Source organism: Pelodiscus sinensis, chromosome 5 (genome assembly GCF_052426305.1).
Source record: "Pelodiscus sinensis isolate ZL-2025 chromosome 5, ASM5242630v1, whole genome shotgun sequence".
Classification (NCBI taxonomy): domain Eukaryota; kingdom Metazoa; phylum Chordata; order Testudines; family Trionychidae; genus Pelodiscus; species Pelodiscus sinensis.
Genome location: NC_143056.1, coordinates 13870859 through 13896203, shown reverse-complemented (window position 1 = coordinate 13896203; position 25345 = coordinate 13870859). Strand labels below are relative to the sequence as shown.

Sequence of the window (25345 nt, the reverse complement as noted above, 5' to 3'; positions counted from 1 at the left end):
CATTCATTGTCTTATATTATATTGTTAATTCTTCGTACTTCGTCGAACAATACATTGTCATTTATTGTGATGCTAAATTTTTCCTTAACGAATAAAACTGTTTCAATGATTTTATTCCATTGAATTTCTTCATTCAGCAGAATCCAATCAAACACGTACACTGGTTCGTCCAATTTTCTAGATATTCAAGAGCATTTTTATAAAAGCTCATTGCCTCCCTCGCAAATTCTTTCTTCGTTCCCGGATTGCTCTCTTGTAATTTGTTTAAATTAGTAATTACAACCAATGGAAGGAAGTTGGACTCAAGACGTGACTGAAGTTGCTCCTTCAATTGTTTAATATGCAATCCCACTTCTGTAGAAGTGATATGCTCTTTTTCAATACTTTTTATAACTGACTGGAACAAAGTTGCTTGATTGTGAACAAAATACAGAGTTACTTCAGCAGATTCATTCTTTAAAAAGTTTTTCAAGATCAGTGAACATTTTTCCAAACTTAGAAAATATGATTTTAAAGGCTTGAACAATTGCAGCACTCGTTCAATGGCTGGCATTAAAGCTAACCATCTTGTTTTCGAATATCCCAACAGTTTTTTATATTCAACTGAGGCTTCTTCACAAAAAGACTTTAATGATGTAACTCATCGTTCAAAATGTAAATAAATTTGAGGTATCACAACTTCAACATCGATGGACATTAAGCTTGATGCTGGATTGATGGCATTAGATACAATATGGGCATTGCAACTGATTCCAATAATCGTTTTCCCAAGTAAATGCATCATTTTCTTATGAACATTTTTATCGCCCTTGCGATTTACACCCCCAAAAATAGTATTTGTGTCAATGTCAACTAAAAAATCACATTGACATTAAAATGGCTCAAAATAAACAATAACATTTCATAAATACCCTCTAAGTGTACTTTTACTGTATATTAAGCCTTTTAAAAGGGGTTCAACTGCAGTATGATGATACTTTAAAAAACAGCGGGATATATTTTTTTGGCAAAGTAAGACAAGAAGGACAATTTTTTTCAAAGGAGGACAAAAAGAGGACATAATTATTGGGGAGGACAAGCCCCTCAGAAGGAGGACTTTGCTCTACAAAGGAGGACGTCTGGTCACCTTACTACAGAGCATCTGGACATTGCTCATTATTCTATTCAGGTTATTTCATGGCACCTATCAAAAGGGCTAGGCACACTACAGAAATGTACAACAATTTTAAAAAAAAGCTACGACAAGGTGTCCCTGCATGTGCTGGGGCTGCACAGCATAAATGTGGGTGGAGAATCACATATATTAGCACAGGTAATACTCAGGTCAGAGGGTACAAAGGAACCTGATCTTGCAATAATGTGGGAATGCACTCCTGCCTCATGGCAAAAATATGGCCAAAGAGTTGTGCTATTAGTTTCAGTGGGGCCAGGATACTCTTTATACAAATGAGGATCATTCTAGGACTCCCATCTTCTCATGTGTGCACACACCCACCCACCCACAGACACACACACGCCCTCACCTACCTACCTTGTCCCTATTTTACCCTCTGTTGAAAGCACAAGGACAAACACACGCACCAGACTTGCTCCCAGTGCTGCTACTTACATAGGTGGGAACAGCGGTGAAAGTAACTTAAAATGTCTTACAGGCCCTGTCCTATTGCAACCCGGGTTCCTGCCAGCTCTTTAAATAGCTCCCTGCTGGCTTTTGCCACAGCTCAGCCAGTTCTTGCTGAAGCTGCACACCAGGGCACAGCCGCTTACTTTCACCTCTGTGGGGGAAGCTTATTCTGCTCCGATTTTGTTCTCCCCCAGCAGTTCGCTGGCCCTGCTCCAGAGTGAGCCCAATCTGTCCCTTCCCCTTTCTCAGAAATCTGCTTCTCTGGGAGGCATAAAAGTGAGCAGGCGCTTGTTCCCTGAGTGTGGGGGGAGCGGAGTGTGTGTTGTGAGTAGTCTCTGTGCAACAGCTAGAGAAGATACTTGCTTGTCCCTGCCCCTGCATGCACACTTGCAATCTTGCTGTGTAATTAACTAATTGCCTAGAACCTTGTAGACGCTCAGAGCCAAGTTCTGCTCTTGGTTCCACAGCCATACTCCAGAGTAGCTCCCTCTAGGGACAGGCCTGTCTACACTAGGACCACAAACACTTGCTGACAATGGTAATAGACAGAGTACCTCACTAGGAAGCTGTTTGACTGCTAGTGCAGGCCTGGGCCGAGTTATTTGTAACTTCATTACAGAAAATGTATGAGACCAAGTAGAACCAGATGCATTTTCTATAGGGTTGCTCCCTTCTGCGTTGGCCTCCAACAAGTTTTCAACAGGAGCTGCGGGGGAGAGGGAGAGTCAGGATTGATTAACATTGTCAACAGCAATTCATTGTTCTGGTGTAGCAGGCAGAGCTTTAGACCCTGGCTTCTAGTCAGGGTCATATGAGGTGACTACAGCTGGTAATGCATCCACTCAGTCCTGCCCCATCCTCTTACTCTTAGAAACTCATCCAAATCAATATTGAACTGAAACTCTTGTCATTGATTAAACAGGCTCCCCTCCCCCCATGGGGATTTCCATTTCATCCTCCCCAGGTTTTTGAGGACAAGACATCTTGGATCTGTGAGTTTCAAAGCCAGCAGTCCCATGCTGTGCAGCTGTCATAGGACCCCTTTGCACTGCAATGTTGTCACTAATGCATTGTGATTATTTAGTAGATGTAGCTAGTTGAGATTACCAGATTTGTTGTGTTTGTTTTTTAAAGGGAATCTTAATAGTCACAATTTATTTGGCTTCTGATTTCATATTGATCATCTTTCCTTACTTGTGCCTCCTTTTCACCTCTTCCTGCTGTCCTACAGGCCGTCCTTGCTGTAAGTCCAAGATGTGTTCCAAAACACTGGGATTTATAGCAAAACAACTTAAAGCGGGAATTTTTTTCCTGTGGCTGACTTCCATTTGCACAAATTGGGTTTTTTTTTTTTTGGTTGGTTGGTTGGTTGGGTTTTTTTTGTGCAACTTAATAACGGGGAATGGGAGGACTTATAATGCATCAGTTCCTACAAGCGTCAACAACTTTAGTGTGGCCGGATGTGTGACATAGCAGGGACGATTTTGCTGGAGAAAGACAGCTTTGATCTCTGCTAGCATCTCTTATCGGCAGAGGCTGCAGCAGGGATGCACTGCACAGCCTGGCCTCCAGGCATGCCTGACACACTGTCATCTGGTTTCCATTATCCAACTAGATTGTTCCTGGCCACTTAGCCTTTCCAAGGGGTTGCCGGCTTTCACTGGCCTGGAGCATGGGAGGAACCTGATCCCTAGCACCTGAAACCCAACAGATTGTCCGTTCTCTACACAGCACGCTCTGAGATCCTACACTGTCTGTGCCTGATTTTGCTTTCCTGTATATTGCATGGTTTAAGTGCATGACATCACACTCAAGGTGATACACGAACTTCTATTTCCAGCCTCATCGCATCCCTTAGCACGTCTAACAGCTCAAAGGTCACAGAGCATTTTACCTATTTCTAACAAAACACAAGTCACTCGTTGAAACCTCTGTTTTGACAAGTTGTGCCCACTAAAACATTGGCAGGGAGAATCTGTGTTAAGGTTTCTCATTCATGGGGTAAGAATGGTCCGTTGACATAGCTGGGGCATTGTAACTGTTTGCAGTGCAAAAACAGCAGAAGTTGATAACATCTGTTCTTATGGCAGGAAATGGGAAGAAGGCGGGGGCTGAGCCCAGAGGGAACAAACCAATGTCAATTTTCACCAGGTTTCCTCATTTCAAGCATCAGCATTTTTTTTTTTAAATACCACTTGTGGAACAACTATTTAAAGGCTTTGTTAATTATCCTACGGACCCCAGCTATTCCTGGGCTAACTGCTGAGAAGCCCGTATGACGCCACACTGTTCAATTTGACCGATGCAATGTCAAGACATACCAACCGCAAGGAAACAAGAGTATTTGCTCACTCCTTGATGCACTGTACTGTGGGGACAGCTAAACTGGGATTTATTTGTGGAGGTATCCTGATAATGCAGGACAGCCTTTCAATGAGTCCTGCCTTCAATCAGACTCATTTGCACAGCGCTTCTGAGATGCAGCAGCCAGGCAGTGTTCCCTCTAAGATTTTTCAACCATGAGCAGAGTGAGTTTCAGCTTGTGCACTGGTTTGGATGTGTGCCACCGTGGCACCCTATTTATTTATTTATTTCTCTCTCTCTCAGACATCCCCTCCCACCCCCAGCCATGCAGCATGTACCATCCCAGGCTGCCGGAACAGTCAACCCACCCTCCCCCCACTGGCATGTGGCAGGTCCTGTTCCTGGCCCCAGTCTCCTGAATAGGCTCCACCCCCCCCCCTCACATGGCAGCCCTGGCCACCAGAGCAGTCCTCCTCCTCCCCACCACGTGGCCCTGGCAGCTCCCTCACCACGCTGTCTCAGCCAGCCCCACCCACTGGAGCAGCCACCTCTCCAGAGGAGGTGGGCGGGGGAAGAATTTTTTAAGGCATGCACCTTAGTGGGAACTATGGTGTCTGGCCATCGGTGCCCGCACTGCTCAGAGCAGGGTGGCTGGGGTTTTCTAGTCTCACTAGACTATCAACAGGGAACTACTGCCCAGAGTCAAAACTGCTGAAACCTCAACTTCCTCATCCCAACCGGTCATACGGTTATCAGTGTGTTGACCCTGAAAAAAGTACTGTGAGACAGGCAGTGAGAATAATCAAGTACAACCAGACCTCCTTTTCCAATAACCACAGTCCAGGGCACGGCCTGAAGGGTTCTTTCACTTTTTCTTCCCCCATACGGAAGGGAGGCCAGCAGGCAATTTTTTTTTGTCTCTCCCTTAGCGCTCAGCAGTAGTTGAGTAAATCTTTAGCTGGTGGTGGGAAGGGAAAGCAGCAAACCGGGTTCTAGTTCTGCTCATCCGTGGTGCAGACCCAGACCCAAGAAATTAAGAGTTCAGGCTCCCACGTTAGAAGAAAGGGAAGAAGCACCTAAAGACAGTAAACCAGTTTCTTCAAGCTCCCTCTTTAAATGCATGAGTCTCCACAGCTCATGCCTGACCCCTTCCACTACTTCCTATTTAACACGCACTCGCTCCTTCGCTAGCTCCTGCTGCTGCTCTCAGACCCCTGTATGGCCTGCCCTGGAATGGCATAGCCCAGGAGCCTCCAGGGGCACCAACTGAGGAGGCCCTTCCTGCACTTGCTCCATGGGCTGCACAGCTGTGGCTCAACCTGTCGTAAGCAGCAGCCCCATCCTAAATCAGCACAGGTCTTGCTCCAGCTACATGGTCACAACACCCCTGCAAGCTGACCCACATCAGCCACCCTTCCATCCAGACAGACAGGCAGCCCTGGCAAATGATAAGCGGGTGCACAGGGTACGGTAGAGTGCAGACCAATCTGCCGAGAACTGGATTCCCGGCCGCACCGGCTCACGCTGAATGGATACCAGGAGATGAGATTCAGCCAGTGAAGGAGACCTGGGATTCCTGGGGCAGGAGGGGGGAATGAGTGGGGACAGGAATTTGCAGCTCTACCTCCCTCATCCGCCGCCACCCAGAAAAAAAAAAAGAAATCAGCTTTGACCCAAAGTGCCTGTAGTGAGTGAAGATAATTAGATTGCATAAGTAAAATAAACTGGAAATAGATTTCCAAAGAGGTTTAAAGACTGAACAGTCTTTTCCTTCCTAGGCTGGCATTTGATATAGTAACGAAGCGTAATTTAATTCGTAAAGTAATTCTTAATGACCATGAGGGGGATTACATACCTGCCTCATCAGGAAGCTGGGAGGATTAGGTAGCTAATGTTTGCTCTGTGCTTTAAAAATGTAAAGCACCAGATATACCGCCAGCAGGAATCTCCTTCCATGAGGCGGTGAAATGCCAGGGTTGATGGCATTCTACCATGCCTGGTAGGTGGTGGTGTATCGCCTGCCACTGCATTAGGCAATACAAACAGCAGGCTGTCAAAATCCTCGATTTTGCCACAATTCTGGAAAGAAAAGCCATCTGCTCCCAGAGCAGTGTGACACCATTGGCTGCAGTGGAGTCACTGCTGATTTACACCAGGCTGTGCCAAAGAACAGCTGGGCCAGGTCTCTAAAGCTGCAGCTTTCTAGGCCTTTGGTCTTCAATAGTCCTCTATAAAATCATGACTGATGTGGAGAAAGTAAATAAGGAAAAGCTTGTACAGGGCCGGCCTTACCATGAGGTGAACTGAGGCGGCTGCCTCAGGTGCCAGACTGTGGGGGAGGGCGGGAGGGGCCTATTAGGACCCAGAGTGTAGAAAATTGTGTCTGTTCCTGGTGCATATGTATTCTCTCTGTAGTACCATGAGAGGAGTAGAACAGGAAGAAGGCAGAACTGAGACCTTTCAAAGTTTTGGCCCAAGTGAGGGGGCATGGGGGCATCATTTGAGCTCCCTGCCTCAGGTGCCAAAATGTTGTGGGCCAGCCTTGAGCTTGTATAATCATAGAATACAAGAACTAGAAGGGACATCTGGAAGCCATCAAGTCCAGTCTCCTGCCCTCAGCAGAACCAATCACCATCCCTGATAGATGTCTATTCAACCTGCTTTTAAATATCTCCAGTGATGGAGAATCCACAACCTCCCTAGGCAATTTATTCCAGTGTTTAACCACCCAGTTAGGAAGTTTTTCCTAATGTCCAACCTACACCTCCCTTGCTGCAATTTAAGCCTGTTGCTTCTTGTCCTATCATCAGAGGCCAAGGAGAATAATTTCAAGTATCTAAACACCCTTTTAGATACTTGAGTTATTTACTCCTTCCCATAAATAAGGGGGTCATCAAATGGAATAAATAGGCAGAAGGTTTAAAACAAACAAAAGGAAGCACTTGTTCACACAACACACAGTCAACCCATGGAACTCCCTGCCAGAGGATGTCAGGAAGGCCAGGGCTAGAATAGAGTTAAAAAAAGAGCAAGATAAATTCATGGAGGACAGGTCCATCAATGGCTATTAGCCAGGATGGGGCAGGGATGGTGTCCCTAGCCTCTGTTTGTCAGAAGATGGAAATGGGTAACAGAGGGTGGATCACTTGATGATTCCCTTTTTTTGTTCATTCCCTCTGGGGCACCTGGTATTGGTCACTGTCAGAAGACACGATACTGGGCCAGATATACCTTTGGTCTGACCCAGTCTGGCCATTCGTATGTTCTTATTCTTTATGACACTGGGAAGTACTGTCGGTAATTCCCCCCTTAGCATGGAAGGAACAATGCCTTCTCTCTAGATGCCCTCCAGAAGTCCTGGGGCCACATGTCAGTGAGTGCAGTGTCATTGCAGATGCAGTCATATGAGGGCTTGGATAGGGCTTTGCACTGGGGGCATTCAACCCGAGGTCGGCTAGCCCAGGTCAGGTGCCTGTCTCCCATGCTAACCGCACTGAAGGCACATCCTGCCTACGATCTGCTCTTGTCCCTGTGGAGACCACTGCGTTCGCACACGAGGCCCTTTCAGTGCGTTTGCTTCTTGAAAGAGGATTAACATAAGAACGTAAGAACGGCCGTACTGGGTCAGACCAAAGGTCCATCTAGCCCAGTAGCCTGTCTGCCGACAGTGGCCAGCACCAGGTGCCCCAGAGGGGATGGATCGAAGACAATGATCAAGCGATTTGTCTCGGGCCATCCATCCCCAGCCTTTGACAAACAGAGATCAGGGACACCATTCCTACCCCCTGGCTAATAGCCTTTTATGGACCTAACCGCCATGAAATTATCTAGCTTCTCTTTAAACTCTGTTATAGTCCTAGCCTTCACAGCCTCCTCCGGCAAGAAGTTCCACAGGATTGCCAGTTTCTCTCCTGTAAACACATTAGGTTGTGGCCTCTTTAATGAATCGCCCTTTCAGCTTCTTTGTCAGGCTCCAGCGTGAGGCCAGTCCATCTGAAAATGAGCTGAAATAATGCCACCACTTTAAGGATACTAGTCAGGTGCTGCACATTGTATTAGGGGTGAAGGAACCAGAGCCTCCAACACAGTGTGGAGAGAGAGCCCTACTTGGGATTGAAGACAAGAGGCAGATAAGGCATCCTGCTGCTAATCCCCTGCTGGGGAATTCATTGTCACTGGTCGCTAGCTCTATCTAGGCACCCACGCCAGGTGCAAAGCAGGGTGAAGGATATTTCTATGACATAGCCACTAGAATGGGATTTGATTCAGAGGGTACAAAGCTACCTTGCTTAAACTTAGCTCTCGTTAATTTGCTATATCCATCATTCTGTCTGCTTCTAGGGCTTTATAGCTGCACATTTGATTTGAGGGTAGAATCAGCATAAAATGCACACACAGAATGGCAAGTGCTTTGTTTTCTGTGTTTTTCTTTTTGTGGCAAACGAGTGTTTGCCTCTGTGGATGAGAACTCGTACTGATCCAATTGGCTGCCCAGAGAGCTCAGGGCGGAGATGGGTGAGCATATGTGCTACCTGTACAAGGACAGTGGATTAGAAGGGGACAGGTAACAGCCAAGTGATGTATTCGTGCTGTGCACGTGTATTTACACACAAAGATCTGCGACTGAGGCACTATCTAAAGCACAAAGCTTGCTGACATTTATTATTGCAAGAAAGAAAGAGAAGAAAATGAAAAATCTCTCCAAGAGTCATCTTTTCAGAATCTCTTAGCAGGTTTGGCATCTTAATCCAGTTTGTCACATCTGTTTCCTTTGCATCAGAGAGGGAGAAGCTGGAGAAATCTTATGAAGCTAACTGAACTTTTCAAAGAAGCAAAGAAGCCAAGGTCTGTCCTTGTTTGTCTGCCTCAGGAGAGCCCCAAGGGACATGTAATTACTTTCAAAAATATCAATTTACGCATGAAGGGGGGAGGCACCAAAATTCTGTTACCTTCATCAAAGTAGACATGGATATATTTTAAATTGGTGCTTCACTACATATTACAACCTAGCGTCTACTTCAAAAAGGCTCTCACCTTAGGAGAAAACTATGTTAAATTAGGGTCAGATCTGTATGTACTGCTTAGCACCTTACTCTGCAAGCATTCCCATTGACTTCAGGAGGACAGTTCTAGGGGTGAGGTACCAAATGTGACTAGCAACTGCAATCTACCAGACTTGATCCTTAATTTTCCCACTCCAATTCGCCTCAGTCTACAGCAAAACTGATGATTCTTCACAAAGGTGTTTTAATGAGCATCACATTAAAGGATGAGAGAGAGCGAGGAACAGAGTTTCCATCTTATCACTTTGAATCAGCAACACAAACCAAGATAACAGGATAGGCCAGGAATAAATATCATTGGATTTCCACACTTTTCCAGATTGAGGCTGTGTTATGATTAGACTCTGGCAAATGTTGGCAGTACATTTTCCACAGATGACCTAATTGCTGAAGAGGGATATTCAACAATCCTGGATAATTCATTATCCAAACTGCATTAGCAAATTCTACAATCATAGTTTATACTTTATGACAAAAAGAGCAATTGCCCTGGCAACGAACATGTCCCTCATATGGTGTGTCTTTTTCATAACATGCGTTTGACATTAATGTGTGTGCCCAAGCAAAGTCATTAAGATGACTGAAATTGCAAGATGCTGACCCTAGAAATCAGAGATTCCACAAAACCAGAAACACAGCTGCAGTTTCTCTCACCCAGACTAAAATAAATAACCACAACACAAAAGAATCAAGTGTTTGGGGTTTTAAGAGACTGTTGGGGAGGGGAGAAAGTCAAGAGTTCTGCTCTGTTAATTACTCTCAGTCACTCTTGCTTTTGGGTTCTGCATGAATTGGACACAATTTGCATCTTTTTAGTCTGGTTTCGAAAGAGACACAGTTAGATGAATCTGGTGTTTTTTAGAGACATGTTGGCTAAGGAGCCATTTTTTAATTACCACTCCTAAGTAGAACTATCCAAAAATACTTGTGTGTAATGTTCCCTCTAATTTTTTTCCATCTATATATGGAATACATTTTGTTATGTGCACCAAGGCCTGTGTGGATGTGCACTAGTAGAAACACATGCTACCAGCTGTGGGCAGCATTTGAATCTCTGCTTGGTGGCCACCCAAGCGCACAGCTTACAGGGAACACTGCTTGTGTGTGCATTTTATTGACAGATTATCATTGTTAGGTTTGATTCTACTCACACCTACATGAGTTGTCAAATCAGGAGTGACTCCACTAAAGTTAATGGAGTTACACTGTTGTAAACCCAGATCCAGTGCCAGGATAGTATCAGTCAAGTACTCTGAGTTGGGAATATCCGTGAATCTAGAACTCTAAAGGCAAAGGGGGAAGAATAGACAATTCTTGATATGAAAGGTGAATGGAAATCCAAATACATTCTCTAGAAATGAGTGGCTATCGCTGTTGCCATTCTTTACACAGGAATGACACAGAAGAGATATTTTCAGATTACATCTGAAACCAGCACCTGACAACATCTGCTTCTACTGTTGGTAAACTCTTCTGAAAATGACGTCGAGGGTATACTCTTTCCACCTTGCTCTAGTAGATTAATGCAATAACAGCTATTTACTATATCTGCAAGGGAAAAGAGGGAGCTCACGGGTCAACCAGAAGCAATGCATCTGCTGCAGCATGCCGTGAACTGCTAACCTGGAAAAAACACCATGCAACAAAATCAATGCCTTCCACCCGCTTCTCTCCTCGTGCACTCGGAAACCAAGGACTCATTTTGTAATGTCCTGTCCAGCATGCAAGAGGCTCAGTGTAAAACCCAGGGTGAGGCATCTTTGGAAGTGTCCTGCTCAGGATTCTGTAGGAGCAGTCACTGGCTGGACATTACAGTGGCCTTCATTCCCTGATCTGCTCTGTTGTTCTCTTGAGGTGGCAGGGAGCTGTCAGCTGGCCTGATTACCCCTTACTCGTTATAGCTTTCCTTTGTGGAGAGCTGACTAAGCAAGTCATCAGCTTATCTCTATAGACAGGCCTTCCCTTAGGGGTCTAGCCAGGGAGCAAACAGCCCAACTTAATTCTCATTAGGCTGCCTAGAGCTTATTAATAGGCAGCAAGTGGCATGTTTCATGAGGTTTAGCTCCTAGGGGGCCATCAGCACTTTATTTACCTGTGTCTCCACAGGTATGGCCACTTGCAGCTCCCATTGGCCGTGGATCACTGTTTCCCACCAATGGGAGCTGCAGGAAATGGTGTCCCAGTCCGTACCACTTCCCCCAGCTCCCATTGGCCAGGAATAGGGATCTGCAGCCAATGGGAACTGTAAGCGGCCGGACGTGTGGAGGCGCAGCTATATAAAGTGCCAGTGGCCCATCAGAGGCTAACTCTGGTGAACTGCATCCAGCTTATTATCCACCCCTGGCTTAGAGTGTCCAATTCCCTCCTTAGTATTCTGCGTGGGACTCAGTAACCTTTCCATTGTCGGTCCTGCTTTAAAATTTAGAAGGACTTCTGTGTCTTCAGCAAAAATCTCTTCCCCTCGGCACCACCCACATGATTAGGAAACCCTCTGCAACACAGTGCGACTCACCGCCACAGTGCCTCCTGCTGGCCACTCAGGAATTAGCCTGCTTATCACTGGAGTTCCCCCTTCTGGCTGGTGCCTCATTGATACTTGAGTGTGCTCTGTTGCCTTTCATTAGGACCCACCTCCCTCCCAGACTGCAGTACTCTGCCCTCTGGGTACTGTCCTGCCTCAGTGCCCCCACACTCTGCAGTCCTCCCCTTCAGGGAACTCCAACCTCCTTGCCTCAGTGACCTACTGCCGGTTGTCATCTAGCCTCTGCCTCAGGGCAAACTGCAGTCTGAAATGGCCACTCATCATTGGCAAGAGGGTGGACCTGCTGCCTGCCCCCCCAGTAGCCTGAGGCCCTGAGAGCAAGGCCTCAGCCTGGAAGTTTGCCTGGCTAGAGCTACCCAGTCCCACCTGCCTTTCCCCAGCTCTGTTCTGCATCAGGAATTCTCTAGCTTCCCTGGCAGATAGGTGCCTCCTGCCTCACAGCTGGAGCAAGAGAGAATGTGTCTCTACTCCCCACCTGGAGCCCTCATTTATACAGCCCTCAATTGGGCTGTAATTGGCTGACACATGCCACAGCTGTGGGCTCCACCCCTACTCCAGTTAAAGAAATTGGTGTTGGAAGAGGAGACAATCACAGGTCATTTCCTCGTGAATCCCTTCCTCCCTCAGCCCATCCTTTACCTGCCCCCACCCTATGCTGAGGTGGCTGCTGAACCTTTCCTCCATAGGCTGGTGAGATCTGCCTTGCTAATCTTGGCCTGTAGCTCCTTTTCAGTGACCTTTATGGAATCCTCTGACACTACTAGAGAACCCTAATTGTTTCACACACACCTCCATTACAAGTTCTATAGAACTCAGTGATTGCAAGGGGATGCATATCTAGTAGGATTGCCAGATGGTCTCCCAAAAAATACCAAACACACAAGCTAAAAATTTGTTGAGCAAAAAAAACAACCACCCACACCGAACACACATCCTGTGTGGCTACTACCAAGATCCACCAAGCTAGGAACAAAGCAGCCGCACAATGGCAGGGCGGGGGAGGGGGGGGGGGTGACCGTGGGTTGGAAGATAACTCCCTCATAGCCAGGTGTCCCAGTGGGAAGAAATAGAAATTCCACCCCAGTCAGTTTTGGCTGAGAGCCCATGGAAGGCACCTAAACGCAACTACAAAGCACCCGCGGGCTTCTCTCCTGGACTATGGCACCACAACGCGCTTGAACAGCGCTCAGGAGCAGGGACAGGGCTTCCCCTCCTCCACAAGGTGTCACTCCTCTTCAGACGCAATCAGCTGAGGGCTCCTAGCCCAACTTAATTCCGCCCCCCCCCAGGCACTCCCCCCGCCCCCGCCAGGTTTCTGCCTGGCGCCCAGCCGGAAAAACAGAAAATACCGGACATTGCACATGTCCGGTATTTTCTGAATTGTTTTACCGGACAGAGGGGCACAAAAACTGGACTGTCTGGTAGAATACTGGACACCTGGCAACCCTCATAGACTCATAGACTCATAGACTTTAAGGTCAGAAGGGACCATTATGATCATCTAGTCTGACCCCCTGCACAGTGCAGGCCACAGAATCTCGCCCACCCCTCTTAGAATAATCCTCTCACCTATGTCTCAGATATTGAAGCCTTCCAATACTTTGAAGGCCCCAACATGCAGAGAGTCCTTCAGCTGTGATCTGTGCCCAATGCTACAGAGGAAGGCGAAAAACCTCCAGGGCCTCTGCCAATCCACCCTGGAGGAAAATTCCTTCCTGACCCCAAATATGGCGATCAGCTAAACCCTGAGCATGTGGGCAAGACTCACCAGCCAGACACCCAGAAAGTTCCCTATAGCAACTCCTATCATCCCTCCATTGACCTATTTCCAACTGGAAATGAATGGTCAATTAGTTACCAAGATCATGTTATTTCATCCAACCATCCCCTTATCATAGAATCAGAACTGGAAGAGACCTCAGAAGGTCGTCAAGTCCAGCCCTCCGCTCTAGGCAGGACCAATCCCATCTAAATCAACCCGGCCAGGGCTTTGTCAAGCCGAGACTTAAACACCTCTAGGGATGGAGACTCCACTACTTCCCTAGGTAACCCATTCCAATGCTTCACTACCCTCCTAGTAAAATAGTTTTTCCTAATATCCAATCTGGACCTCTCCCACCACAACTTGAGACCATTGCTCCTTGTTCTGCCATCTGTCACTACTGAGAACAGCCTCTCTCCATCCTCTTTGGAACCTCCCTTCAGGAAGTTGAAGGCTGCTATCAAGTCCCCCCTCACTCTTCGCTTCTGCAGACTAAACAGACCCAAGTCCCTCAGCCTCTCCTCGTAGGTCATATGCTCCAGACCCCTAATCATTTTGGTTGCCCTCCGCTGGACCCTCTCCAATGCGTCCGCATCCTTTTTGTAGTGGGGGGCCCAGAACTGGACACAGTACTCCAGATGTGGCCTCACCAAAGCCGAATAAAGGGGGATAATGACATCTCTGGATCTGCTGGCAATGCTCCTCTTAATGCATCCTAATATGCCATTAGCCTTCTTGGCTACAAGGGCACACTGTTGACTCATATCTAGCTTCTCATCCACTGTAACCCCCAGGTCCTTTTCTGCAGAACTACTACTTAACTGGTTGGTCCCCAGCCTGTAACTATGCTTGGGATTCTTCCGTCCCAAGTGCAGGACTCTACACTTGTCTTTGTTGAATCTCATGAGATTTCTAGTGGCCCAATCCTCCAATTTGTCTAAGTCACTCTGGACCCTATCTCTGCCCTTAAGCGTATCTACCTCTCCCCCTAGCTTAGTGTCATCTGCAAACTTGCTGAGGGTGCAATCTATCCCCTCATCCAGGTCATTAATAAAGATATTGAACAAAACCGGTCCCAGAACAGAACCTTGGGGCACTCCACTAGAAACCGACCGCCATCCTGACATCGAACCGTTGATCACTACCCGCTGGGCCCGGCCTTCTAGCCATCTTTCTATCCATCTTACCGTCCATTTATCCAATCCGCATTCCCTTAACTTGCTGGCAAGAATATCGTGGGAGACCGTATCAAAAGCCTTGCTAAAGTCAAGGTACACAACATCCACTGACTTTCCCATGTCCACTGAGCCAGTTACCTCATCATAGAAGCCAATCAGATTGGTCAAGCACGACTTGCCCTTTGTGAATCCATGCTGACTATTCCTGATCACTTTCCTCTCATTCAAGTGTCTCAAAATGGATTCCTTTAGGATCCCTTCCATGATTTTTCCAGGAACCGAGGTAAGACTGACCGGCCTATAGTTCCCTGGATCGTCCTTCTTCCCTTTTTTGAAGATGGGCACTACATTTGCCCTTTTCCAATCATCCGGGATTTCGCCCGATCTCCACGACTTTTCAAAGATAATGGCCAAAGGCTCCTCAATGACATTTGCCAACTCCTTCAGTACCCTTGGGTGCATTAAGTCTGGACCCATGGATTTGTGTACGTTTAGTTTTTCTAAATAGTTCCTAACCTGTTCTTTACCCACCAAGGGCTGTCCATCTTCTTCCCATCTTGCGTCGCTTAGCACAGAAGTCCAGGAGCCGACCTTGTCCGTGAATACAGAGGCAAAGAAAGCATTGAGCACTTCAGCTTTCCCTACATCCTCTGTCACTAGGTTACCTCCTTCATCCATTAGGGACTGCACACCCTCTCTGATCACCTTCTTTTTGTTGACATGCCTGTAGAAACCTTTCTTGTTATCCTTCACATCCTTAGCCAGTCGCAACTCCATTTGCGCTTTCGCCTTCCTGATAACCCCCCGGCATTCTCGAACTATACATTTAAGCTCCTCCCTAGTCATTTGTCCAAGTTTCCACTTTCTGTAAGCTTCCTTTTTGTGCTTAAGTACACCAAGGATTTCCCCTGTAAGCCAATCCGGTCTCCTACCAGGTTTGCCTCTCTTGCTACGTGTCGGGATGGTTTCTTTCTGTGCCTTCAATAAGGCTTCTTTAAAATACTGCCAGCTGTCCTGGACTCCTTTCCCCTTCATGTTAACATCCCAGGGGATTCTTTCCATCAGATCTCTGAGGGAGTCAAAATCTGCTTTTTTGAAGTCCAAGGTGTGTATTTTACTACTCTCTTTCCTTCCTTTGGTCAGGATCCTGAAATCTACCATCTCATGATCACTGCTTCCCAGGTTGTCACCCACCTCTACGTCCCCTATTAGTTCCTCCCTGTTTGTGAGGAGAAGGTCAAGCTGTGCACGGCCCCTGGTCGGATCCTTCAGCACTTGTACCAAGAAGTTATCCCCAACATTCTCCAAAAACTTCCTGGATTGCCTGTGTACTGCTGTATTGGTTTCCCAACAGATGTCAGGGTGATTAAAGTCCCCCATGAGAACCAGGGCCTGCGATCTGGAAGCTTCGCTCAGTTGTTCGAAGAAAGCCTCATCTACCTCATCCACCTGGTTCGGTGGCCTGTAGCAGACACCAACCACAACATCACTGCTGTTTGCTCCTTTAAACCTGACCCATAGACTTTCAACAAGTTTTTCTCCCTCTTTATACTGGAGTTCAGAGCAATCATAGTGCTCTCTTACATATAGTGCAACTCCTCCTCCTTTTCTCCCCTGCCTATTCTTCCTGAACAATCTATACCCTTCCATGACAGCGCTCCAGTCATGCGAGTCATCCCACCAAGTCTCTGTTATCCCAATTAAATCATATTTCTTGGCCTGGGCCAGGGCCTCCAGCTCTTCCTGCTTGTTGCCCAGGCTTCTCGCATTAGTGTACAAACACTTCAGGTAACCAGTTGATTGCACTATCTTCTCCATTCGAAACTGGGGTCCTCCTTTCTCGCTCCTTGCTCTATGCATTTCTTCCCGGTATCTGACTTTCCCACTCCCCTCAGGGTTTTGGTCACCGTCCCCCGACGAACCTAGTTTAAAGCCCTCCTCACTAGGTTCGCAAGCCTGCCCGCGAAGATGCTCCTTCCTCTCTTGGTTAGGTGGATCCCATCTCTTCCTAACAATCCTTCCGCCCGGAACAGAGTCCCATGGTCGAAGAAACCAAAGCCCTCTCTGTGACACCACCTGCGCAACCACGCATTTACGTCCTCAATTCGACGATCCCTGCCCAGTCCTTTCCCTTCAACAGGGAGGATGGACGAGAACACCACTTGCGCTCCAAAGTCTTGGATCCTTCTTCCCAGTGCTACATAATCCGCAGCAACCCGCTCAAGGTCATTCTTGGCCGTATCATTCGTTCCTACATGGAGAAGCAGGAAGGGGTAGCGATCCGAAGGTTTGATCAGCTTGCTAAGCCTCTCAGTGACATCCCGAATGCGAGCTCCCGGTAAGCAGCACACCTCTCGAGATTCCAGGTCCGGACGGCAGAGGGATGGCTCAGTCCCTCTTAGGAGGGAGTCCCCGACCACCACCACCCGTCGTTTCCTTTTGGGGGTGGTGGCCGTGGAACCCCCATCCCTAGGACTACGCATCCCATGCCTTTCAGTAGATGGTGCTCCCTTCTGGTTTCTACCTTGTGAGGTCCCTTCCAGAGCATTCAGCACTGCAGAGCCTGTGGAGAGAGCTTGAAAGCGATTGCTTACCTCTATAGCATCGGGGGAATCCCGTGCTGGCCTTTTTCCCCTTCTAGAAGTTACATGCTGCCAGTTCTCCTCTTGGTCGCGTACTGCCCTCACTGGCTCCTCTGCCTGCCGTGCTTGAAGGATCAATTGCTGCCTTCTATCGAGGAAGTCTTCATCCTCTCTGATCAAGCGTAAGGTCGACACTTGGGCCTCCAGTCCTCTAATTTTTTCTTCCAAAATCTCGACCAGCTTGCACTTGGTGCAGATGAAATCCGTTCTTTCTTCCGGGAGGAAGACAAACATGGCACACGCCGTGCAGGTAACAACAGCAGCAGACGCATCATCAACCATCTCTGCTGTCCTGGAGAAGGGATTTAAAAAGAAAGACAAGAGAACCTCCCGCCCTTCCCTCTCCCCTTCCCAACTCCCTCTCAAAACTCCCTGTTAGCAATCACCTGTTCGCAAGCTCCTTGGTCGCTTGCCCACTGCCTTATAAAGCCCCTCCCCCTACCAAGGCTCAGCCAATCAGCAGAGGCTTCTACAATTCAAACTTTAATTAGAAGCCAACAGTTTCCACCTGCCAATCACAGCCCCTACCAATCACAGCACAAACTCTAATATCTAGGGCCTAATATCTAGGGCCTTATATAAATAATAAAGCAAGGCGGCCTGGTCTGCCCCCACAGGGGAGGCCCAGTGGGTGCGACTGCAGAAGACTGGGATGGGTAGGGAGACTAATGGACTGCAGGCCCTGTGCTGAGATCTGCCTTACCAGAGAGTTGGTGGACAGGCAGCAAATCAGAACCTTAACAAAACTGCCTGGCCACCCACCAACCCTCACCCAATAGGACCTGCTGCTGTAGTAAATTCCCGCACTGGGCAGTATCACGCCTCCAGGACATCCCTTTACCTTCTGGGATTCAGTTCCCAGGGAAGGGTTCTCATTTTATCCAACCCACTCACTCAGCACTAAACAACAGTTTCCTGCAGATGTCAAATTTACTGCTATTCCTGTTAAAAAAATTAAACTGCATTTACCACCAGTGAGCCTTCTTCATATAGTCAAGAGTCCTCTGGCCAGGACAGTTGGCAGGAACATTGGAAATGAGCTGGCAAAAAACAGTGACGTTTTAATGGATCTTATACATCCTCCTTTGGGGTTTTTAATTGCCTGCTTGAGCAGATAGCATTCAGCTCTTGCTGCTGTTGCAGGATGTGGAAAGAAGTCAGATGAAGAAAGGAGACAGGCTATTGTTGCAAGATCTTCAGGGTTTCCCCCTTGCTGCAGCATGAAGCTATCTGTGGTCTTGCAATGCTTTAAACTTGCAGGTTTCATTTTCCAAGAGGACTTTCTTAGACGGATTGTTCTGGGAGGTGTGTTATTAATTCTGTGTCATGTTTCTGTACTGATGAAATTCTGGAGACAGAGCTAAGGAGAAAGGACGTAAGCCACACCAAAGACAATGCTAAAATGAGTCACATTGATCTGGTTGTTTCAATTTCATAGTAACAGAAATGGAGAAGGGGGAGGGGAGAGATAAGTAGAAGATTTGCTGGCATGGGCTATTTCCTTCTGCATGTAGGTTTACTGGTCTCGGAGATTAGCAGTACTTTTTGTGCATTGTTCCAAGACTAAATATAACAAGTCATACATCTTTGACTTGTGTCATATCATATATTGGACCGAGTAAATTAATATGCTCTTGACTGTCATCTTTAGAGCAGGAATCCAGTGCAATTCCAGGCTGATTTAAGGGTTACATTTCAGATTGAGTCCTTCATTGATCAATGTTCCTTTCCTATCGTCTGACCCCACTATTCTACGATCAGTTCTTCCATGAACTTAGTGATATGCTGGGAAGTATAATAAAAAGATACAAATCTAGGTCTTAAATTTGCTCTTTCTATCCCGCATGTGTCCCCTGAGGAAATCTGAGACATCAGTGAAAGAATCATAATTTTTTCTTTATACAATTGATTATTTAATAGTGATTAAATTCTAGTAGCCAAATACTGTCCATGCCTCAATAATCTATCCAAGAGAGCTATACGTTGGCTTCCTTGGGTTTTTTTTTTTTTTTTTTGGCCTTCAATTAGTCTCACTCATGGGTCAGTACCTGTGAATGAGGCCATAAAGCATTGTAAAGAGCCAAGGACATTACTGAAGGCTGCTGGGCTATGAAGCGGACAAGTGCTCCAAATGCTCTGTAGCTGAAATGCTGACCTTGATTGCTCTTGGGCTGCCTAAGCTGCTGCCTGCCTCTGGCAAGGATTAATTCAGTCCCTTATTGATGGATCAAGCAACTGTCTTTAAATCAGAAACAAGCAGAAAGCTGTTCTCTAGAACTCTGGGAAAAGATAAGGAACTAACATTCAGAGATACTTATTCACAAGTGAGAACAGTATGGAAGCACTATACATTGTATGGCTTGCAGCAGCCTTTATCACTGTCTAAATATTCTTTAGAGGGACAGACAGCTTTAGGGTCTGATTGGACAGATTGGATTGGATTTACACTGGTGTAGGGCTAACATAAGTGCAAGGGGAATGTGACCTTCAGGCTCAGACCTCCAGCTGGCGTCAATCAACAAACTTTCCGAGAGCTACATTGATTTACACCAACAGAAGCCCTTAAAGTTTATTTTGTGCACCGCTTTATAAAGCGAGACAGGATCCAGCCATCAGTACAGATTACAATTCAACTCCTACCTTCTCTTTTTAGCAGCTGAAGTTTGCGCTAGTGTTCTCCCCAGTTCCTGGCCTGGCTCTCATCTTAGATAGGAGGGTAACACAGTTACCTTTTCTCTTGAAATCTCTCTGAACACAGAGATACCCCATAACATTCATCAGTTCATGTGATCTGTTCTGACACGTGAATTTCTGTGCTAAACAAAGCAGCGCATGGCCTCCACACTTTCTCCAGTACAAACTGTATAAATACTCAGCGGAAGCCAGGAAAGCTATATGTAAATAGCGGACACCAAAGAGGGATGCGACGGGTTCCCCTCAGGGTGCCACCTGGAATTGGGGTACTGCTGAGCACCCACTGGCCAGGGCGCCTTCTCACACTCCACCGCTGTGACAAGTTGCCAAGCCCTCAGGACTCCAGCCTACACTCTCACCAGCATACAAGCAGGGACAGGCCCAATGCAGTTACATGAGGGTGCTCTGCTCTGACCCTGCATAGGAAGGCTACAGCCAGGACAATTACCAAATCCTCAGGCACACCCTGCCTCTCGAGTATAGACCTAACACGATCCCTTGTTGCGCTGCACAGGGAACCATACATACACACAGGACAATTATATTTAGCAAATTACAACCTCTCCAATGTCATCTCACAAAATTTATCTTGCCTAAAATACATCATAACTATGTCATAACCATGTGCTATTGCTATGGAGAATAGGAGGTGTAGTGTGTGTGTGTATGTGTAGGGTAACTTGATCGTTTTGGCCCTCCATTACTTTTCATGGGGTACTTCCACACCACCTTGCCCCAAAAAGAGGGTTTTCCCTTTGTAGACATTGCTGCAGGGAAGAAAAAAAAGTGAGTAGGGGGATGGCAAAGAAGATGCTGATATGGAAGTAATGTGCTGTTTCCTATACCTGACTGTTCCTTCTTGCTTTATATGGCGATGCAAAAGATGCTACAATTTCTGATCGCCTGTTATATACAATTTGTGGCCTGCTACCTGAATTATCACTCAGATGAATTCCATTCATTGTTGGTTCCCTAGACATGAATTGCCTGAGGAAAGTTCAGCGGGGATGGGCAGAGTTAACTTTTGCTGGAAGTGGATGTTGATGCTTTTCATGTGTTGCACATGGAGAAGAAGTCAGAGCGCTCTCAACTAAGTCTATATTTTTCTGTTTTCTATGAGACACCAGCACAGCTGGGAAACAGGAAAGAGGTAGAAGAATCTCCTGGGTCTGGCATATACAAAGCAATTGCTTTGTATACGCCAGTCTCCACCAATCTCATATCTCTCTCTCGGGTACTGTCACCATAAGTAGCCAGTCAAGAGATGCACAACAATAGAAACATGGCTTTCCCAAATTCACAGTCCTTATTTGCAAATTTCAATCACTGCATTTTTAACATTTTGAATTTCGTGGTTTCAGATATTTAAATCCTAAATTTCACAGTGTAGTAGCAAAGCATGAATTTGTTTTTAAAAACAGCAAAAATAGAATCTTGTAAAGCCCTTAAGTCAGCAAAAGCAGGTGAGGGGGAAAAATCTGATTTCAAATGGCATTAGCTGAATGTGAGCATAGAGCGTCCTGCAACTGTGTCTTTCCTCAGTCCCTGTCTCTGTGCTGAGCACACCTGTCCATGTTTGGACACTGCTCTCTCTGCAGCCACAGGGTACCCTGGAGTTGTCAGACAGTGCTGAGTTAGCCTTGTCAGGTGGGGGTTTCTTGTCTTCCACTAAGTTCCAAAATGCTTGCACAGACAAGGTTCAGTCTGCTGCTTTTGTGACATTTTTGTAAGCAAGGATCTGTACCTACAATTCTTGTCAAAGCTGGGAATTACATTGAGAGGAAATCCCACATCAACAGGTGCATTTGTGCAGGGTCAAATATAGACACCTTTTTTAGGAACCCTGCTACAGGTTTTTAGGATCCTTGCTACCTGTTCTTTCTACAGAGCTTAACTCTCTTCCTCATTGCAGTAATATTGGTCTGAGTTTCTTTGCCAGGCAAGAAAGCACTTGCTGAGTGCTGGCATTTAGCTCAGCATTGTCAGTGATTTTCATTTGAGTGAATGTCAGCCTGGGACTGTACATCCATTACTTTGCTGTAAGCTTCATGGATTATGACATGTTGAGATTCGAACCAAGTGATTAAGTCCATCAGTCCTGTGGCATTCTTGGCAATGAACTGAACTTCCTCATTCAGCTTAGCATTGGCTAGAAGGGTTAAAGTTCTGTTAAAACCTGCTTTTTTGGAGTCAGTGAGAGCTCTTTTGAGACAAACTCTGAGCAATATCTCAGGTGAGCTGCGTGGTATTATACAGCCCCAAAACAAAAAATCCATCAAGTAATAACTGACTCTGGGGGAAAGTGCAATTTTCCTTCCCTCCCCTCTCCCTCCCCCCCAAATCAGTTGCATTTGCAATGTATTCCGTGTATTGAAGTTTGCAGCTACACTGGGCTGTGTCTAGAATGGCCAGTTTTTCCGGAAAATCAGCTGCTTTTCCGGAAAAACTTGCCAGCTGTCTACACTGGCCGCTTGAATTTCTGCAAAACCACTGACTTCCTACTGTAAGAAATCAGTGCTTCTTGTGGAAATACTATGCTGTTCCCGTTCAGGCAAAAGTCCTTTTGGGCAAAAGTTTTGCACAAAAGGGCCAGTGTAGACAGCTCAGATTTGTTTTCCACAAAAAAGCCCCGATCTTGAAAATGACGATTGGGGCTTTTTTGCGGAAAAGCACGTCTAGATTGGCATGGACGCTTTTCCGCAAAAAAAAAAAGCATTTCCGGAAAATCATGCCAGTCTAGACACAGCCCTGGTGTTTAAAGATCTTTTTAATGTAGCCGAGCAGTTTATCAACTTTAAACTAGTGTCTCAATAGCTCACCAACAAGAGAAATTATATATGCATGATATATGAGAGAGACAGAATTTGGCACAGGACCTTGGAGAACAGATTTGAAAGATTTCATCATGTAAGCTGCGTTGTTTGTTTATGAAAACAGATACTTTCTTAAAATCCACACTGTATTTTGAAAGGATTTTAATTATTGCTTGAGACACTGTAGTAGTGTAGTTAACAGCATCCAGATAAATGAAGTTGAGGAGCACAGTTATTAGCTTTTCTGTCTTGTACATCTTTGGCCTGGTCAGAAATAAAATCAAACAGAACATGCAGTGGATAGCTGTTTTGCTCATCAGTGGACTCATCAAAAATAATGACAAAAGATTCATGAGTTACAGACATCAGTTCCTCTAAACGTGTTGCCAAACCTCTGGGGAATGATCCTGGTAACTTATTCACACTTGGTAAGCAATTGGCATTTTTTACATTCTGTTGAATAAGTTCATGCCACTTTGTGTGATGAAATTTTTCAACTGGTATATCAGCACTTGCAAATGCACCCACAAGTTCCATTGTGGCTAAATGATGGGTCTGGGTGCTCTCTGTTGCCTTCTTAAAAAGAGAAGAAATTGGGTTTTTACTTTTTCATTTCCCAGCAATGGGCTATCCACAGCCCTCCTGCTGCTTTGATTGCTTTCCAAGTCAAAGTGACGCTGAATCGTTGCCCACTGCGTGTGATCCAACAAAACATGTCTGCTTCCAAATAGAAAATTCAGAATTCAGCTTCCAAATTCTTTCACACAATCTCCTGCAACAGTGATTGTAGAGGTTTTTGGACACTCATTTTAAAATAATTTCACTTGTTTTACGGTTGGCTAATAATTGAGATTACTGCGCTACAAAACTGCACTGGATGCCCATATCTACCAATCAGTGCGTTGAACCCAGAGTGTTAGTTGCTGCTGTAAAGTCTCAATAAACAACCCACTGTCAAGATCATGACCTTTCCTCTTTTTATATCGAAACAAACTAATAATTGCACGTGGACTCTGTAACGGTACATAGAATCGCATTGGTTTTACTATAGGGTAAAAGTACACAGAATATCAGCTTTCACTGGGCAGACCAAATTTCATGGTCTGTGACATGTTTTTCACAGTCATGAAATGGGTAGGAAGCCTAGTACAAATGCCATACAGAGACAGACTTGGAAATAACTTTACCCACAGGATTATCCCCCCTTCTCAGATTCACTGCATATTGTCAGTTTGCAGGGTGGTTAGTTTTCCATTTACTTGGGACTTGTATTATTGTGCTGTTGCACCAGGGAGCTGCAAATATAGAACGGGCCTCTGATTAGAACACTGGATTGAGATTTAGATTAAGATCTAGGCTTAATTCTTACTTCCACAGAATTTCTGAGTAATTTCATCTGCAAAATAGGAACACCACCATTTCCTTTCTCCCACCGTTTGGCAACTTCTTCAGGGTGGGGCCTGTCTGTTACATAAAGCAGCTAGCACTACGGGATCCCAATTTCAGTTGACTTCTAGCCACTTCCTAACAACAAATGAGCAACAAATAAAAATTGTGGTGTTATGATAGTGTTGCACTGTCACTAGGCAGTTTATTTTACCCCACAAGACAGCTCAAGTGAAGACACGCCCTAAGATGTCTCTAGCTCCTTTAAAACACAGAATCATAGAAATGTAAGACTGGAGGGGACCTCCGTGGCTTCTAATCCAGAAAGTCTCCTGCACTGAGGCAAGTCTCAGTGTTGTCTAGACATGAGTTTGTCTAACGTATTCTTAAAAACCTGCAGTGATGGAAATTCCACAATATCCCGAAGGGTACGTCTACACCGCAGGGAAGCCTCAAAATTAGACTGAGGCAGGCTTCCCTAATGCAGATGTGCTATTTCGATTAGAGCCCTAGGAGGCACTGGGGAGGAATAACTTAGAATAGCCCTGGTCAGGGGCTATTTCGAAATAGCAGAAGTGGAGCATCCACACACGCCTTATTTCAAAATAGCTATTTTGGAATAGACATTGTTCCTCGCAGAATGAGGTTTACAGAATTCAGAATAAGCTGTCCATTATTTCAAAATTATTTCTAAACAACAGAATGGCTGTATAGACGCTCGCATAGTTATTTTGAAATAACGCTAGTTATCTCGAAATAACGGTGCAGTGTAGATGCACCCAAAGTAACGTGTTCTAGTGTTTGACTACTCTTATTGTTAGGACTTTTTTTTAATCTCCCATCTAACTTTCCCTCATGAGGTTCATGAGTGGTCTGCAGTGTTCTAGACATCCAGAGTAGGATTTCAGTGGGAGTTTGGTGTCCAAGTTTCCAATCTACTTTCACCAGCCTGCCCTCACTTCTGCAAACAAGGAGAGAACACAGAAATCCACCAGGCCCACATAAGAGGAAGCACCATCATCCATTTCAAGGAAACCTTCTCCCTGACTTTTTCTAAAACCATCAAATTACTGTAATCTCTGAGCAAAGCTGTTTCATCACAATTGATTCCAACATCATATTGTGCTCGGTTTAATGCAGATCTTTCCCTGCCCCTCCCTCCCCACCATCCAGTTATACCCCAACTTAAATACCTGTAGGATTATCTTTTCCCTTTAGGCTCCAACTACAGTTTTCCTGCTCTGCTGCCTATATGAAAAGACTGATGGGCCTCCTGCTTTTCCAGGCATGGCATTTTCACACCATACCTCCCAGTACAATTGCAATGTGTGGTTCCA

General features: G+C 45.9%; 1 long non-coding RNA gene across 1 annotated transcript in view; it reads right to left on the bottom strand.

Moving 5' to 3' along the window:
* The window catches only part of LOC149524290 (uncharacterized), a 55208-nt gene that overhangs the window by 19599 nt on the left and 10264 nt on the right, over window positions 1–25345 (bottom strand). The window contains exon 2 of the long non-coding RNA XR_016349582.1: window positions 2179–2330. This is a non-coding gene — a long non-coding RNA (uncharacterized LOC149524290). The remainder of the gene's footprint in view (window positions 1–2178; window positions 2331–25345) is intronic.